At 50.6% G+C, this 16,734-nt stretch overlaps 1 pseudogene; it reads right to left on the reverse strand.

Annotated features, from left to right (window-relative positions):
* Positions 1 to 632: 632 nt before the first annotated feature.
* Positions 633 to 8,818, reverse strand: LOC100600811 (annotated as a pseudogene).
* Between the last annotated feature and the right edge of the window lie 7,916 nt (positions 8,819 to 16,734).

Genomic DNA, 16,734 nt, shown 5'->3' on the forward strand with positions numbered 1-16,734 from the left:
ATTCTCTATTTAGCTTTGTCTAAACTGTCATTTGAACTGTCCATTGAGTTTTTAATATGTTACTAGGTGTTAAATTTCTAGAAGCTCCATTTATTTCTCCTGCACATTTGCTTAGTTCTTCTCGTTCCTCACCCTTTGCTCATGTTGCTCCATCTTCTCCCACCTCTTCCCCTGGCAAATTCCTATACAACCCATTTCTTTCCATCCCCAGGGAGCTTTCCCTGACCTCCAGGATGGACTGGGGCTTTCTTGGGCCCTTCAGTCCCTGGGACTCCTTTGTCACAGCACTGATCACCTTCAGTCATGATTGGCTGGGTCTGGATCTACCTCCCCACCTCAGACCTGTGCTTCGCATAAGCAGGGGCCATATCTGCATCCTCTCTCAGGGATAAGTACAGGAGGCTTTCAATAAACTTGGATAAAATAAAAGCAGTTTCCTTAGCCCACCCATCACTCCTTAGTCTTACTTGTTTCATTTACTTATTTTTTTTCTGTAAAGTATATTACTTACTGCCAGCTACATGCGATCAATTGTAAAATACTTTCCATAACTAAAAATTGAATAATGGTAAAAAAAAAAAACACACATCAGCTTTCAGTATAATTTGCGTAAATTGTTCTAGAAAACACTGCTAATTTTTTGTTTCCGCAGAGTGAAGTACAGAAGTGAGCAGATTGATAATTTTTTTTTTTTTTTTTTTTTTTTTTGGAGACAGGGTCTCACTGTCTTGCCCAGGCTGGAGTGCAGTGGTGCCATGACAGCTCACTACAGCCTTGATCTCCTGGGATCAAGTGATCCTCCTGCCTCAGCCTTCTGGGTAGCAGGGACTATAGGTGTGTGCCATCATGCCTGGCTAATTAAAAATACATTTTTTTTGGTTCTTTTATAGAGACAGGGTCTCACTCTGTTGTCCATGCTGTTCTCAAACTCCTAGGCTCAAGTGATCCTCTGGCCTCGGCCTCCCAAAGTGGTGAGATTACGGGTGTGAGCCACCGCACCCAGCCCAGATTGATAAATTTATACACATCATGGAAAGAATGATAGAAAGGAACTGGAGCCACTTGAATGACATTTGGATTCCACTTGTCATAAACCACTCCTCTTTTTTCTACCTCTTGGAAAACATCTTTCTTTGGAACAGAAAAATGTTAGTGTCAGCTGGCAGCCCTGATCCTCCATATGGGATGGAGTAATGGTCACCTCCAGGTCACCATTGGCTTCTCAGATTCTGCTTTATTTTTGCCATAGCAGTGCTAGATCAGGTATTCCAGATAACCAGTTAGCAAAATAGATTTTCTCCACAATGCTTTAATCGCTGCCTGCCTAAAGATCTCTAAACTAGTGTGTGAGAAACAGACCAACAAAATGGGAGGATTTGAGATTTGGAATCCACTGACCCCAGGGATTAACTGCAGTTGGTTATCCATCTCAAATCTGGTGCTGAGTTCACAGTCAAACCACCCCACCAGCACAGCTTTAATCATATGGGCATGTTTTTCATGGAAAAAGCACCTGCCAGACCTCCTGCTCCTGCCTTCAAATTACTGTGGGAACACCAGTGGGCAAAGTCAACTCTTCTGTCATGTAAGTGGAGTTCAGCATTTCCAACTGTACATGCTAGATCAAGCCAGCAAAACATCTCTTCGCTTGTCCAGCTTTCGTGGTAGCAGGTATATTAAAGAGCTGCCCAGTATAAAAATGCAGCCCACTGAACAGGATCGCCGTAATCGAGCCTCCTCCCTTCTCAATTGCTTCAGGGATATCTTTTATTTTATTTTATTTTATATTGTATTTTATTTTATTTTTTCTGAGATGGAGTCTTGCTCTGTCACCCAGGCTGGAGTGCAGTGATGCTATCTTGACTCACTGCAACCTCCACCTCCCGGGTTCAAGTGATTCTCCTGTCTCAGCCTCCTGAGTAGCTGGGATTACAGGCATGCATCACCACACCCAGCTAACTTTTTTTTGTATTATTATTATTTTTTTAAGACGAAGTCTCTCTCTTGTCCCCCAGGCTGGAGTGCAATGGCACGATCTCAGCTCACTGCAACCTCCACCTCCCGGCTTCAAGCGATTCTCTTGCCTCAGCCTCCAGAGTAGCTGAGATTACAGGCGCCTGCCACCACACCCGGCTAATTTTTGTATTTTTAGTAGAGACGAGGTTTCACCATGTTGGCCAGGCTGGTCTCAAACTCCTGACCTCTGGTGATCCACCGGCCTCGGCCTCTCAAAGTGCTGGGATTACAGGCATGAGCCACCGCACCCGGCCAATATCCTTTATTCTTAAGGTTTCTTCCCCCTTCTTGGCTTTATAATCCCCACTTTCCTCAATGTTAACTCCATGGAGTTGTAGCTGTGACTCAATAGTATCATGATTAAAGGAGAAAGCTTTGGCTTCTATAAGAATTTTATACCATTTGGTAAAGGCTTAAACAATAACTGGACTAAGGCTGGGCGCGGTGGCTCACACCTGTAATCCAAGGAGTTCCAGACCAGCCTGTGCAACATGGCAAGACCCCATCTCTACAAAAAAATACAAAAACTAGTCTGGCGTGGTGGTGTGTGCCCGTAGTCCCAGCTACCTGGGAGGCTAAGATGGGAGGATCACCTGAGCCTGGGAAGTTGAGGCTGCAGTGAGCTGTGGTTGTGCCACTGCACTCCAGCCTGGACAACAGAGTGAGACCCTGGATAACAGTAGAAGATGTAGATTAAGAGTCAGCGCATTCACTAGGGCTATTTCTTTCTCGTAGGCTCCTATAGTCCTTCTGTAGGCCTACGATACTCTCATCTCTGTATCCCAAGGATGCTGCCTTCTTCATGACCATAGGCTCCCATTTTGCCCCACTCAACTAGCTCTTCTTCAAGATCTGTTTTAACCATGTTTGGTTGAAGGCCAAGAGAATTTTCCAGGAAATAGATGGCATTTTCATCCTTATTCACTAAAGACAAATCAACTGGAGGCAGATCCTGCATTTTGGGGACATAAAAATACTCCCCAGCTGGGCACGGTGGCTCACGCCTGTAATCTGAGCACTTTAGGAGGCCGAGGGGGAAGGACCACTTGAGGCCAGGAGTTTGAGAGCAGCCTGGGCAACAAAGCGAGACCCCCCTCTCTGGAAAAAAATTAAAAAATTAGCCGGGCATAGTGGTGCAAGCCTGTGATCCCAGCTACTGAGGAGGCTGAGATGGGAGAATCCCTTGAGCCCAAGAGTTCCAGGCTGCAGTGAATCAAGACCGCACCACTGCAGTCAGCCTGGGTGACGGAGTGAGGCCCTGTCTCAAAAAAATTAAAAACAAACAAACAAAAAAACCTCTCTGAAGTGCCTTAGCTTATGTTCCTGAACTAGGTGGAAAGTGTCCCTGTCATCTGCTGGGCGGCATTTGAGTTCAACCACCATGCTCTGCACTGTGACAGCTGACAAATTGTTCTCAGCTAGAATTCTGATGTGATCCTCAGCTCCCAGAACCCCTCAAGAAACTTCTCAAGCATTCTTTACAAATATATAGGCAAGACCACCTCAAACAACGGTGCCTCCACTCAGGGCTCCTTCCCCTAATCAGACTCAGGTAAGCAAACACTTTCTTCGATGTATTGCTTTTAACTTCATTAATTCACCTCCCCATCTGTAAATTCATTTCCTCATTCATTCATTTATTCATTATTCACTCGATAAGTCTTTTCTTTTCTTTTCTTTTCTTTTTTTTTTTTTTGAGACGGAGTCTCGCCCTGTGGCCCAGGCTGGAGTGCAGCGGGGCGATCTCGGCTCACTGCAAGCTCTACCTCCTGGGTTCACGCCGTTCTCCTGCCTCGGCCTCCCGAGTAGCTGGGACTACAGGCGCCCGCCACCACGCCCGGCTAATTTTTTGTATTTTTAGTAGAGACGGGGTTTCACTGTGTTAGCCAGGATGGTCTCGATCTCCTGACCTCGTGATCTGCCCACCTCAGCTGCCCAAAGTGCTGCGATTACAGGCATGAGCCACTGTGCCCGGCCAAGTCTTTTCTTTTCTTTTCTTTTCTTTTTTTTTTCCAGACGGAGTCTCGCTCTGTCGCCCAGGCTGGAATGCAGTGGCGCAATCTCGGCTCATTGCAACCTCCACCTCCTGGGTTCAAGCCATTCTCCTACCTCAGCTTCTCGAGTAGCTGGGACTACCGGCGGATGCCACCACGCCTGGCTAATTTCTTTTGTATTTTAGTAGAGATGGGAGTTTCACCGTGTTGCCCAGACTGGTCTGGAACTCCTCAGCTCAGGCAATCCGCCCGCCTTGGTGGATTACAGGTGTCAGCCACCGCGCCCAGCCTCAATACATCTTTTCTTTTCTTTTCTTTCTTTCTTTCTTTCTTTCTTTCTTTCTTTCTTTCTTTCTTTCTTTCTTTCTTTCTTTCTTTCTTTCTTGTTTTGAGACGGAGTCTCGCTCTGTCGCCAGGCTGGAGTGCAGTGGCACAATCTCAGCTCACTGCAACCTCTGCCTCCTGGGTTCCAGTGATTCTCCTGCCTCAGCCTCCCAAGTAGCTGGGACTACAGGCGCCCGCCACCACGCCCGGCTGATTTGTTTGCATTTTTTTTTAGCAGAGACAGGGTTTCACCATGTTGGCCAGGATGGTCTCAATCTCTTGACCTCGTGATCCACCCTCCTCGGCCTCCCAAAGTGCTGGGATTACAGGCGTGAGCCACCACGCCCGGCCTCTATAAGTCTTTTCTAAGCACAACATAGGTTGATGCCAGCAGATACGGGATGAACCAATCAGTGACGGAGGCAATCTGCTGTAAGACATTCTAACAGCCCGGAAGGCTTCAAGTTGGGGTGATACTGGAGCAGGGTCTGGAAGAAGGAAAGCTGGGGAAAATGCTGGGATCCCACGGCAATGTGAAGAGGGCCCCAGTGGGAGGTCGCCAGCCCATGGGACGCAGCCCGTAGGACCTTAATGCTCCCCAGCATATGAGTAGTGCATCTTCTTCCTCTCTTTGCCATGCCTGTCAGGAAGCTCAGAGCTCAGCTTGGTGCAAAGGTAGCGACTGTTGTTTGCCAGAGATTTTGGAGTTATCTCTGTTTTGTCGCCCAAAATCTTTGACCTTTACATTATCTATGTCTCTTATGGAAAACTTGAAATTGATAGAGTAAAATTAATAATAATAATAAAGACCTGATTCTCAGTAAGTGATGGATTCAGGACGCAAATGCAGCTCAGAGTCCAAGAGTTGTAGAGTGATACCGGGCTTGTATTAGCTACCACTGCAATAATGCCACGTAACAAACCACCCCAAAACTCAGTGGCTTAGAACAATCATTTAATTCCCCCGATGCATCTGCAGGTTAGCTGAAGGTCCGTTGGTCTTCGCTGGGCGGCTCTGCCTCAGGCTAGGCTGGGATACAGGCTCTAGGCTGGGCTCTGGCTGTTCCATGTGTCGCTTGGCGGGGCGAGGCTGAAGGGCCGGCAGCCATTCAGGGGGACGATCTTCTCATAGCAGAAGCACAAGAAGACAGCCCCACTGTGGAAGTGCACCTCAAGCCTTTGGTCTTGTTATAGCCACTGCCATCCCATGGACCAAAGCAAATTACATGGCTGAGCCCAGAGTCAAGAGACAGGGAGTGCACTCTGCCCACCTGGAGGCCGTGGCCAGGGTGAGGGGCCAATGATCAATGCCACATGCCATTTGCATCATCCAGTCTGGTCCCCACCCCTGTTTCTCGGATGGGTACCCCCGGTGGATCAGCGTGGGACCAGGCAGGGTGCCCTGACTTCCCATTCCCTTTCCACAGCCCCGAGCAGGATCTCATATCACCTGGCTGATCCTCCTGGGGTGGGACCAATTCTGGAAACTGCAGTTGCAGGTGGAAGAACCTGGACTTCGGAATCACAGAGACCTGGGTTCTCTGCTCCCCAAGGCCAGCAGTGAGTCCTCGAGCAAGTCCCACACTACAAAGGAGGAAACTGAGGCTCAGAGGGGTTTAGCGACACATAGTAAGTGCTCCATCAAAAGCGGCCATTCAAGCTGGGCATGGTGGCTTGTGCCTATAATCCCGGCACTTTGGGAGGCCGAGGTGGGTGGATCACCTGAGCTTAGGAGTTCAAGACCATGGTAACATGGTGAAATCCCACCTCTACAAAATAAAAAACTAGCCAGGCATGGTAGTGTGCACGTGTAGTCCCAGCTACTCAGGAGGCCGAAGTGGGAGGATCACTTGAGCCCAGGAGATCAAGGCTGCAATGAGCTACGATAGCACCACTGCCCTCAAGCCTGGGCGACAAAGTGAGACCCTGTCTCAAAAAACAAACAGCCAGGAGCCATGGCTCAGGCCTGTAATCCCAGCACTTTGGGAGGCTGAAGTGGGTGGATCACTCGAGGTCAGAAGTTTGAAACCAGCCTGGCCAACATGGTGAAACCCTGTCTCTACTAAAAATATACAAAACAATTAGCTGGGCGTGGCTTCCATGGGTTCCCTATCCTGTGGAGAACCCACGGGACCAGGCAGGCGAGTGCTTTCGTGTATTGCTTCATTGAATCCTCACAACCACCTTGCCTTATAGAAGAGGCGTTGCTATTATCCCCGTTCCAGAGAAGGGGAAACTGAGGCACCAAGCAGAAAGGTCACGTGCCTGGAATCACACAGCAGAAGGTGGCACAGCTGGGATTTTAACCCATGCCTGCCATGCTAGGACCAGCACCCTAGCAGCCAGGCACCATCCCCCAGCCCGGGCTGACTGCCCATGCCCAGCTGGACTCCAGGGCTTGGCAGTCCCCGGGATGAAAAGAGGCCCCTCCCTGGGCCCTTCAAGTCACTCTGCCTGGGGGTGACACATGCAGCCACATAGGTCTCCGTGAGTTGCGGTAAGGTCTCGAGTCTCTTTATCCCTGGCATGCGGCGGGGGCACTGAAGTGACCTCAGGGACGCGGAGGTACGGGAGCCAGATTGCCAGCTGTGTGGCTCTGGCAAGTCACCTCCCCTCCCTGAGTCTGTTTCCTCATCTATAAAAAGGGATCAGTAAATGTCTCTTACTCATGGGATTGTGGGGGATCAAATTATCTGATAAATAAATGAACCATTTAGGAAAGTTCCTGGAATATAGAAACACAAGAAGAAGAGGCAGAGGAGGAGGGGGGACAATATTATTATTGATAATATTATCCTGGGAAGCTTTTGCTGCCAGGAGCAGGAGAGACAATTTGCTGGGAAGGAAGACCCTAGGAACCAGTCCTTCCTGTGGACCTGGGACCCAGCACATTGCAGGTAGTTGGAAGGGGCCTCAGACCATCTCTGGAAACTCCATTCTATAGACGATGAGACTGAGGCCTGGGAGAGGCAGCCCCTGGGTCCAGGCCGCTCAGCAGAGCAGGCAGGCTGCCTGGCCCCACCTGGCCCCCTGCCCTCCTTCCATCCAGTCAGTCCCCATCCACCAGTCCCAATCCACCCAGTGTCCATCTACCCAGTTCCCATCCACCCAGTCCCCATCCACCAATCCCCATCCACCCCGTCCCCATCCACAAATCCCCATCCACCCAGTACCCATCTACCAATCCCCATCCACCCAGTCCCCACCCACCCAGTCCCATCCACCCAGTATCCATCCGCCCAGTCCTCACCCACCCTGTCCCCATCCACCCAGTCCCCATCCACCCAGTCCCCATCCACTCGGTACCCATTCACCCAGTTCCCACGCACCCGTTTCCCATGCACCCTCACCCAGCCCTGGTCTCCAGTCTCTCAGATTGTGTTCACCTCAGCTTCTCTGCACTGCAGTGGCCAGTGCAGGCAGTCCCCCCAGTCCCCCAGCTTGACTTCTGACCCTCCAGGACTCCCGGTTCCAACCCCAGCAGGTTAACAGTGCCAGTAATTCTGCTATCATTGCGCCTCCATGGGGTGTGGGGAGCAGGCTGTGTGGGCCCTTGAAAGCTCCCTAGGAAAGGATGAACCCCATAGTCCGGGGTCCTCTGCACAATGCTCAGAGCAGGATGGAGGAACACTGGGGGAAGAAGGTGGGCAGGCCCCAGTGTAGGACACACCAACGTCCCCCACCCATATCCTGTTCTGAGGCCGGGAAGATGCCTGACCTACCCCTCCTCCTCCAGTGAGCCTTTCCTGGCTGACCAGGAGGCAGCTCTGTACAAGCGCTCCAGCCCAGGGCTGTGAGCAAGGGAGACCATGGGCCAGCCCCACCCCTTCTGGGTCTCTTGTTCCCTTCGTAACTGGAGGACAGATGGCAGCAGCACTCAGGAAAGGCTCAATGCCGATGCACCCGGGAAGTGCTGTGCTGCACGGGCCCAGTGGCTGGACAGGACTGTGGGAGCCCACCCAGCCCCTTCCTCCTGTCTTAGTGTGTTTGGTGTTGCTCTAACAGAATACCTGAGACCAGGGGATTTACTTCTTTGTTTGTTTTTTAGACAGGGTCTTGCTCTGTCACCCAGGCTGGAGTGCAGTGGCCCCTTCAGCTCACTGCAGCCTCCACTTCTTGTGCTCAAGTGATCCTTCCACCTCAGCCTCCAGAGTAGCTGGGACTACAAGTGTATGCCACCACACCTGGCTAATTTTTAAAATTTTTGTAGAGATCGCATCTCACTATGTTGCCAGGCTGGTCTCGAACTCTTGGCCTCAAGCAATCCTCTCACCTTGGCCTCTCAAGGTGCTGGGATACCATGCCTGGGCGAAATTAAATTTTGGCAGGAGCACCTCCTTTACGCCTCAATCTGTGCCTGAAGACTCACCAAGGCCAGAGCCGCACGACTCCAGGGGGCCATGCGTGTGCCCTGGCCGACCATCCTCCCCTGACCAAGATGCATACTGAAAAGGTCCGGAGGCCGGCTCGGGGCCTTCACACATGCTGCTCTCTCAACCTGGAACACACTTCGCTTTCTCAAACGCCACCTCCCATTTATTTTTCAGCATACAGTTAAAAAATAAACTCCTGGGAAACCTGCCTTTATCCAGCTAGTAACGTTCTCCTGCAGGTTCCCACAGCCCCCCCGCCCCGCGCCCCGCCTTAGTCTCTTCCCCATCCTGTCGCCCCCTGCCCCACCACCCCACAACCCGCCGCTCCCTCTTTCTACCCGGGCTCAGCCCTACTGGGGCCTCCTTGCGCCCGGACACGCGTAGACAGCGCCCTCTGCTGGCGACTCTCTGCTGGCCGCTCAGCCTCGCCCGCCTGGGTCCCAGCTCTGCCCCAGGCTCAGGTCGGGGGCCCTGGAGGTCCAAATGAGGCCAGAATCCCGGGAAGAGTCACCCGGAGAGGAGCCTCGGTCTCGGAGCCACAGATCCTGCTCGAATCCCTGTCCTGCCTTCTAATTTTCATGTGGCCTCGAGCAAATCATCTTCCTTCCCTGAGATTCATTTTCCCCCTCCGCAAAATGTATCCTCCACAACTCTTCCCTGAGTACTTACCGTGTGCTAGATACTGAGTTGGGCACCGGCGATACAGCAGGGACAAGGATGAGCAAAGTCACTGCCTCAGGAAGCTGACACAGAGGGGACAGGCAATAAACAATAAACACAACGCGGAATGTCAGTTGTCTAGCACAGGGTGACTGCTTAAAGAAGTGAAGCCAGCCCGGGCGCGGTGGCTCAGGCCTGTAATCTCAGCACTTTGGGAGGCCGAGGCGGGCGGATCACCTGAGGTCAGGAGTTTGAGACCAGCCTGACCACATTGAGAAACCCCCTCTCTACCAAAAATAAAAAATGAGTCAGGTATGGTGGTGCATGCCTGCAATCCCAGCTACTCGGGAGGCTGAGGCAGGAGAAGCACTTGCACCTGGGAGGCAGAGGTTGCAGTGAACTGAGATCATGCCATTGCGCTCCAGCCTAGGCAACAAGAGCGAAACTCAGTCTTAAAAAAAAAAAAAAAAAAAAAGCCGGGCGTGGTGGCTCATGTCTGTCTTCCCAGCACTTTGGGAGGCTGAGGCGGGCGGATCACCTGAGGTCAGGAGTTTGGAGACCAGCCAGGCCAACATGGTGAAACCCCGTCTCTACTGAAAATACAAAAATTAGCCAGGCGTGGTGGTGGGCGCCTGTAGTCCCAGCTACTTGGAAGGCTGAGGCAGGAGAATCGCTTGAACCCGAGAGGCAGAGGTTTGCAGTCAGTTGAGATCGGGGCCACTGCACTCCAGCCTGGGCGACAGAGCAAGTCTTCATCTCAAAAAAGAAAAAAAAAAGAAGAAGAAGAAGTGAAGCTGGAGGGGCCAGTGTGTGTTGGAGGATGCTAGGGGAGGCCTCATGGGGAGGTGGGAACATCGGTGCCCTCGCAGCACGCTGTCGTAGCCATGCAAATGACACGAACGCCCAGCATCCTCCCTCGTGTGCTCTCCTTGGGGCCACCTCCCAGCTCTCCATCCTACTTACTGTGTTTATCGTCTGCCTGCCCAGGAGAAAGTCGGCCTGTTAGTGTGGGGATTTTTGTCTGTCTACTTCCATGGGTAGCCCCAGCACTGAGAACAGTGCCTTGCACACAGTAGGTGCCCACTGGGTGCTGGTTTATCGATTTTTGAGCTAACCATGGGGCAGGACGGTGCCTCTCACTCAGCCGCCCACTCCTCATGGTGCCTCTCACTCAGCCACCTGCTCCTGTATCAACTCTTCCAGAGCTTGTGCTTGTGATCAGATAGGGGACAGCTGGGAGGCCGTGGGAACCTAGAGGAGCCTGACAGACTCTGGGGTGAGTGCTGAGAGGCTTCCTGGAGGAGGCAGTGCACGCTGATGTGAGACTTGAAAAGTGGGAATGACGAGGAGGAAGGGTGTTCAAGGCAAAAGGAACAGCAATGAAAGGTGTGAGGCATGGAGATTCTTCAAGTGATTCAAGGTAGCTGGAGAAGAGAGGGCAGGTGGCAGGATGACCAGGTCAGAGAAAGACTTGAGGACAGGCCAAGGGGCTTGGATTTCATTCTGGGGGTTGGAGAGGCACTGTGGCCTAATGTGAACACGTGGGCCCTGAGTGTTGCCCACCTGCTACTCAGGAGGCTGAGGTGAGAGGATCACTTGAGCCCAGGAGTTCGAGGTTGAAGTGAGCCATGATTGTACCACTGCACTCCAGCCTGGGTAACAGAGGGACACCCTGTCTTAAAAATAAAATGAGGCGGGCGCGGTGGCTCAAGCCTGTAATCCCAGCACTTTGGGAGGCCGAGGGCAGGCGGATCACGAGGTCAGGAGATCGAGACCATCCTGGCTAACACGGCGAAACCCCGTCTCTACCAAGAATACAAAAAAATTAGCCGGGGGTGTTGGTGGGCGCCTGTAGTCCCAGCTACTTGGGAGGCTGAGGCAGGAGAATGGCGTGAACCCGGGCCGCGGAGCTTGCAGTGAGCCGAGATCGCGCCACTGCACTCCAGCCTGGCGGACAGAGCAAGACTCCGTCTCAAATAAATAAATAAATAAAAAATAAATAATAAATAAATAAATAAAATAAAATAAATAAAATGAATAGGCCGCGTGCGGTGGCTCACGCCTGTAATCCCAGCACTTTGGGAGGCCGAGGCGGGCCGATCACAAGGTCAGGAGATCGAGACCATCCCGGTTAACACGGTGAAACCCCGTCTCCTACTAAAAATACAAAAAAATTAGCCGGGCGTGGTGGCGGGCTCCTGTAGTCCCAGCTACTCGGGAGGCTGAGGCAGGAGAACCGCGTGAACCCGGGAGGCAGAGCTTGCAGTGAGCCGAGATGGCGCCACTGCACTCCAGCCTGGGCAACAAAGCGAGACTCCATCTCAAATAATTAATTAATTAATTGACATTTCAAATTCATTCTATTTTTCTCTTTAATAACACTTTATCTATTTATAGAACAATTTTACATTTTATTAAGCCCCACTTTCTAGGTGTGAATTCTGCTGCTGTTGCTTGCTGGCAATGAGATGTTAAGTTGCTTAGGCTCTCTATGCCTTTGTTTCCCCATGTGGAAAATGGACTTAAAGATATTTCAGACGGTTGTTGGTGAGAAGTGAGTTAGTACACCTGGAACATGTATCATATCCAGTAGGGGCTTAATTAATGTTAGCTGTGATTATTACATTCCTGTTTATTTTCCTCTACAGTAAGAGGAATGCGAGTGAATAATTGGAATAATGGCCATCATTAAAGTTAGCGTTTACCCAGCTCTTCTTGTCTTGGTTTGAGTTCTAAATAGGCCGGGTGCGGTGGCTCACACCTGTAATCCAGCACTTTGGGAGGCCGAAGCGGGTGGATCATGAGGTCAGGAGATCGAGACCGTCCTGGCCAACATAGTGAAACCCTGTTTCTACTAAAAAATACAAAAATAGCCAGGCGTGGTGGGCACACCGCTGTAGTCACCAGCTACTCGGGAGGCTGAGGCAGGAGAATTGCTTGAACCAGGAGGTGGAGGTTGCAGTGAGTCAAGATTGCACCACTACACTCCAGCCTGGGCGACAGGACGAGACTCCGTCTCAAAAAAAAAAGACCCTGAGAACAAGAATTCGGTACTGGGAGTTCTCTTTGGGAGGTAACCCTAGGAGGCACCAGCAGGCGTGGGGGGAAGTGAGATCACAGGGGTGAAAGCGAAGAAGGAAGCAGGTCACCGCTGCAGGGCAGCAAGGCTCAGTGCCCCTGGGCGAGCAACAGCTCGGATAGTGTCCCAACAAGGGCTGGAGAGGGTGGCACTTGTCCTCATTGTTCCTTTGCCCTTCGCCCGGGCTCAGCATTCTCTTGAAGCCGGAGAAAGTTCCCGCAGGGTTGTTGAATATTCAAATAAAAATACAGGGACTCCCAGTTAAATTAGAAAACATGAATGATTTTTTTTTTTTTTTTTTTTTTTTTTGGTATGAGAATGTCCCATGTTATTTGGGGGCATCTATACTAACAAATATTTTTCAGGCCGGGCGCAGTGGCTCACACCTGTAATCCTAGCACTTTGGGAGGCCGAGGTGGGCAGATCACAAGGTCAGGGGTTCGAGACCAGCCTGGCCAATATGGCGAAACCCCGTCTCTACTAAAAATATAAAAATTAGCCCAGGAGTGGTGGTGCTTGCCTGTAGTCCCAGCTACTTGGGAGGCTCAGGCAGGAGACTCGCTTGCAACCCCGGGAGGCGGAGGTAGCAGTTGAGCCAAGATCATGCACTGCACTCCAGCCAGGGCGTACAGAGCCAGACTCCGTCCTAAAAAAATAAAAAATAAAAAATAAATAGTGATAATATTTTTCACTATTTTTTTCAAAAATCAATTTTAACTGGGAATACCTGTGTTTGTTTGTTTGTTTGTTGTTTTGTTTTGTTTTGAGACAGAGTCTCACTGTGTCGCCCAGGCTGGAGTGCAGTGGCCCGATCTCGGTTCACTGGAAAGCTCTACCTCCCGGGTTCACGCTATTTTTTCTGCTTCAGCCTCCCGAGTAGCTGGGACTACAGGCGCCTGCCATCACGCCCGGCTAATTTTTTGTATTTTTAGCAGAGATGGGGGTTTCGCCGTGTTAGCCAGGATGGTCTCGATCTTCCTGAACCTCGTGATCCGCCCGCCTCGGCTCCCAAAGTGCTGGGATTACAGGCGTGAGCCACCGCGACCGGGTCATCCTGTGTTTTCGAGGTGTGAAGCCATAGGCATGGATAGGAAGTATGTGGGCTGGCCGTTGTGCTGGCTGCCAGCTAGAAGACTTAGCTGGAGCTGTTAGCCCAGGGGCCCTCAGTGGTTTTTTTAAGTTTCATTAGGTAGTTATAGGTTGAGAGAGGGTGTGGTGAAAACACGAGAGAGCATGGGTCTTTCTGTGTTGCTTCTTGGGGCTTCCCACAAAGTGGTGGGCTCATTGCCAGAAGGAGCATCCCCAAATGATAAAACAATCAGAAAGCTGCTAGTCCTCTTGAGGTCTGAAACTTGGAAGTCCCAGAAGATTGCTTCTGGTGCATTCTAGTGGGGGGTGCATTCTGGGGGTGAAAAACAGCCACAAGGCCAGGCCAGATGCAAGGGGAGGGAAATAGGCTTCACCTCTGGATGTGGGGGTGGCCGGAGTGCGCAGGGCGGGGAGGAGTTCTTGGTGCCACCTCAGTAGATAATCAACAACTACAGTGAGAGGGCAATTTCCTTCTTCATTCACTTTTCAATCTGCTGATCTGCCCAGGTAAAATCTCTGCACAGTTGTTAGGGCTTTACGTATTTTTGCACCCAGTTTTCCAATTATGGGTGTGACCCGCTTAGTGAGCTATAAAGTTAGTATACTGGAATCCAAACTAGTTTTTTTTAAACTTCTTTTTAAGGCCGGGTGCGGTGGCTGACGCCTGTAATCCCAGCACTTTGGGAGGCCGAGGCGGGCGGATCACGAGGTCAGGAGATCAAGACATCCTGGCTAACACAAGTGAAACCCCGTCTCTACTAAAAACACAAAAACTTAGCCGGGTGTGGTCGCTGGGCGCCTGTAGTCCCAGCTATTCGGGGAGGCGTGAGGCAGAATGGGCGTGAACCCGGGAGGCGGAGTTTGCAAGTGACCCAAGACTGCGCCACTGCACTCCAGCCTGGGCGGGACAGAGCGAAACTGCATCTCAAAAAAGAAAAACAAACAAACAAAAAAAACTTCTTTTTAATTTGGCAAATTAAATCTGAAACATGCACAAAAGTGGAAGGTATGAGCCCTCACTCGCCGGCACCAACCTGCCAACTCAGCCTCGACCCCGCCCACCTGTTTTTTATACTTCTTGCCTCTACCCACCTTCGAGTGCTTTAAAAAATAAAAACGAAAATAGATGGAAATAACATACAGTAGGAAAGTATCAGAAAAGGAAGAATGTTACTTTGTGAAAAATTGTGTCTACTGAGTTGGAATATGAAACATGTTTGCAAAACTGTTCCCTCACACTTTTGCTAAAACTCGTTTCTGAGCAGAGACTCATCCTGCACAGCCTCTGTGGGGAAGCATCCAACACCATTTAATAACATTGTTTTGGTTTTTTATCCTGTTCCACTTTCATTGTTATTGCCTAGGAAAGTGACCACAAATTTTCCCACTTAAGAGTAGCAATAGAATGAAGTCTTCCCTCTGAGTACAGATGTAATTGACCAGGTGATGGCCGGTGGCTCACGCCCTGTAAATCCCGGGAATTTGGGGAGGCTGAGGCAGGAGGATGGCTTGAGCCCAGAAGTTTAAGACTCAAGCCTCGGCACATAGCAAGACCTCGTCTCTGCAAAAAATACATCAATTAGCTGGGAGTTGGTGGCACCAGCCTGTAGTCCCAGCTACTCGGGAGGCTGAAGTGGGAGGATTGCTTGAGCCCAGGAGGGGGGAGGTTGCAATGAGACGAGATTGCGCCACTGCACTCCAGCCTGGGGATAGAGCGAGACCCTATCTCAACAAACAAACAAACAAACAAACAAACAAACACGCGCCCCCCCTATCTATTTATAGAACAATTTTAAGTTTTATTAGGTAGTTATAGTTGAGAGAAGGTGTGGTGAAAACACGAGGGTGGCCTCAGCCCAGTCCCACCAGAGCCTGCGGAGCCGCTGTCTGTCCCTGCTCCTGGCCGGTCTGCGGCAATCCCGTCATTTCTGCCTCGGTCTCTGCGTCTGTGGGTACCGGTGTGTGGGTGGGTCAGTCTCTCTCTTGCGTTCTGTGTCTGTGTGGCCTGGACGCTGAGGGGTGTGGAGTGGCCCTGCCACAGGCCGTCCTTAGCACAGCCCCCGGGGACCCCTCATTCACTTCTGGGACCGGAAGGCGACCTGTAGTTCCGGAAGCCGCCGCAAGAGGGCACAGGCGGCCATAGGATGGGGCGCTGCCCGTTGGGGCCTTGAGATGCCACTAGGAAACCCGGCAGCCCTGGGAGGAGCCACACTCCCAGCGCCCCAGATGTGGGTTCGAACCCGGGCTCCTCCGTTCCTAGGTTAAGGCTCTTAATCCTGCCACCAGTAAAATGGGTTACTGTAAGCATTAAATAATGTGAATATAAGGTATTCATTCACAAACTAGGTTTGTGAGCCTATTTTTCCCGTTTGGTTGGGGAACTGTGGACCTCCCACAGGGGCTGGGACCTTTTAATAAGTCATGATTAGAAAATGAAATAGAAGGAAAAGGAGGAGGGGGAGTGGAAGAGGAGGGGGGAGGAAAAAGAATATGATAAAATGCACTTTACAAAAAATCCAGGGGCCAGACATGGTGGCTCACACCTGTAATTCCAGCACTTCGGGATGCTGAAGTGGAAGGGATTACTTGAAGCCAGGAGATCAAGACCAGCCTGGGCAACATAGTGAAATCCTGTAAGTAAATAAATAAGTCAGATATGGTGTCGAGCACCTCTGGTCTCAGCTACTTGGGAGGCTGAGGTGGGAGGCTGACTTGAGCCCAGGAGTTTGAGGCTGCAGTGAGCAGTGATCATGCCACTGCACTCCAGCCTGGGTGACAGAGCAAGACTCTTATCTCTGAAAAAAATAAACAAACAAACGAACAAACAAACAAACAAACTATCTATTATCCTACCCCTCATCAATAACCACATTGGGTTTTTGGGGTTTCGTACGTGGATTTGTGGTCTTTTTCTCACAACAAACTCATACATCCAAATATAAATTTATGAATATTTGCTCACAAACTCAAATGTGCAAGAAATGTCACACTACTTCATTAAATTAAAAAAAAAATTAAGTACTTGTTTTACAAACATGCACAGCAGAAAAAATCCAAGCCACTTAGAAAATATACAGAAAAAAAGCAATAAATCTCCCCCTATCTGTGGGATTCTAATATTTCATGAATATCATCATAGGATTCTCTCCACACAGCCTCAATCGGTCTATATAAGATTAACGAGTAGATGGACAGGCAA

The sequence above is a fragment of the Nomascus leucogenys genome, unplaced genomic scaffold, assembly GCF_006542625.1.
Source record: "Nomascus leucogenys isolate Asia unplaced genomic scaffold, Asia_NLE_v1 2701_35851_qpd_obj, whole genome shotgun sequence".
Lineage (NCBI taxonomy): Eukaryota > Metazoa > Chordata > Mammalia > Primates > Hylobatidae > Nomascus > Nomascus leucogenys.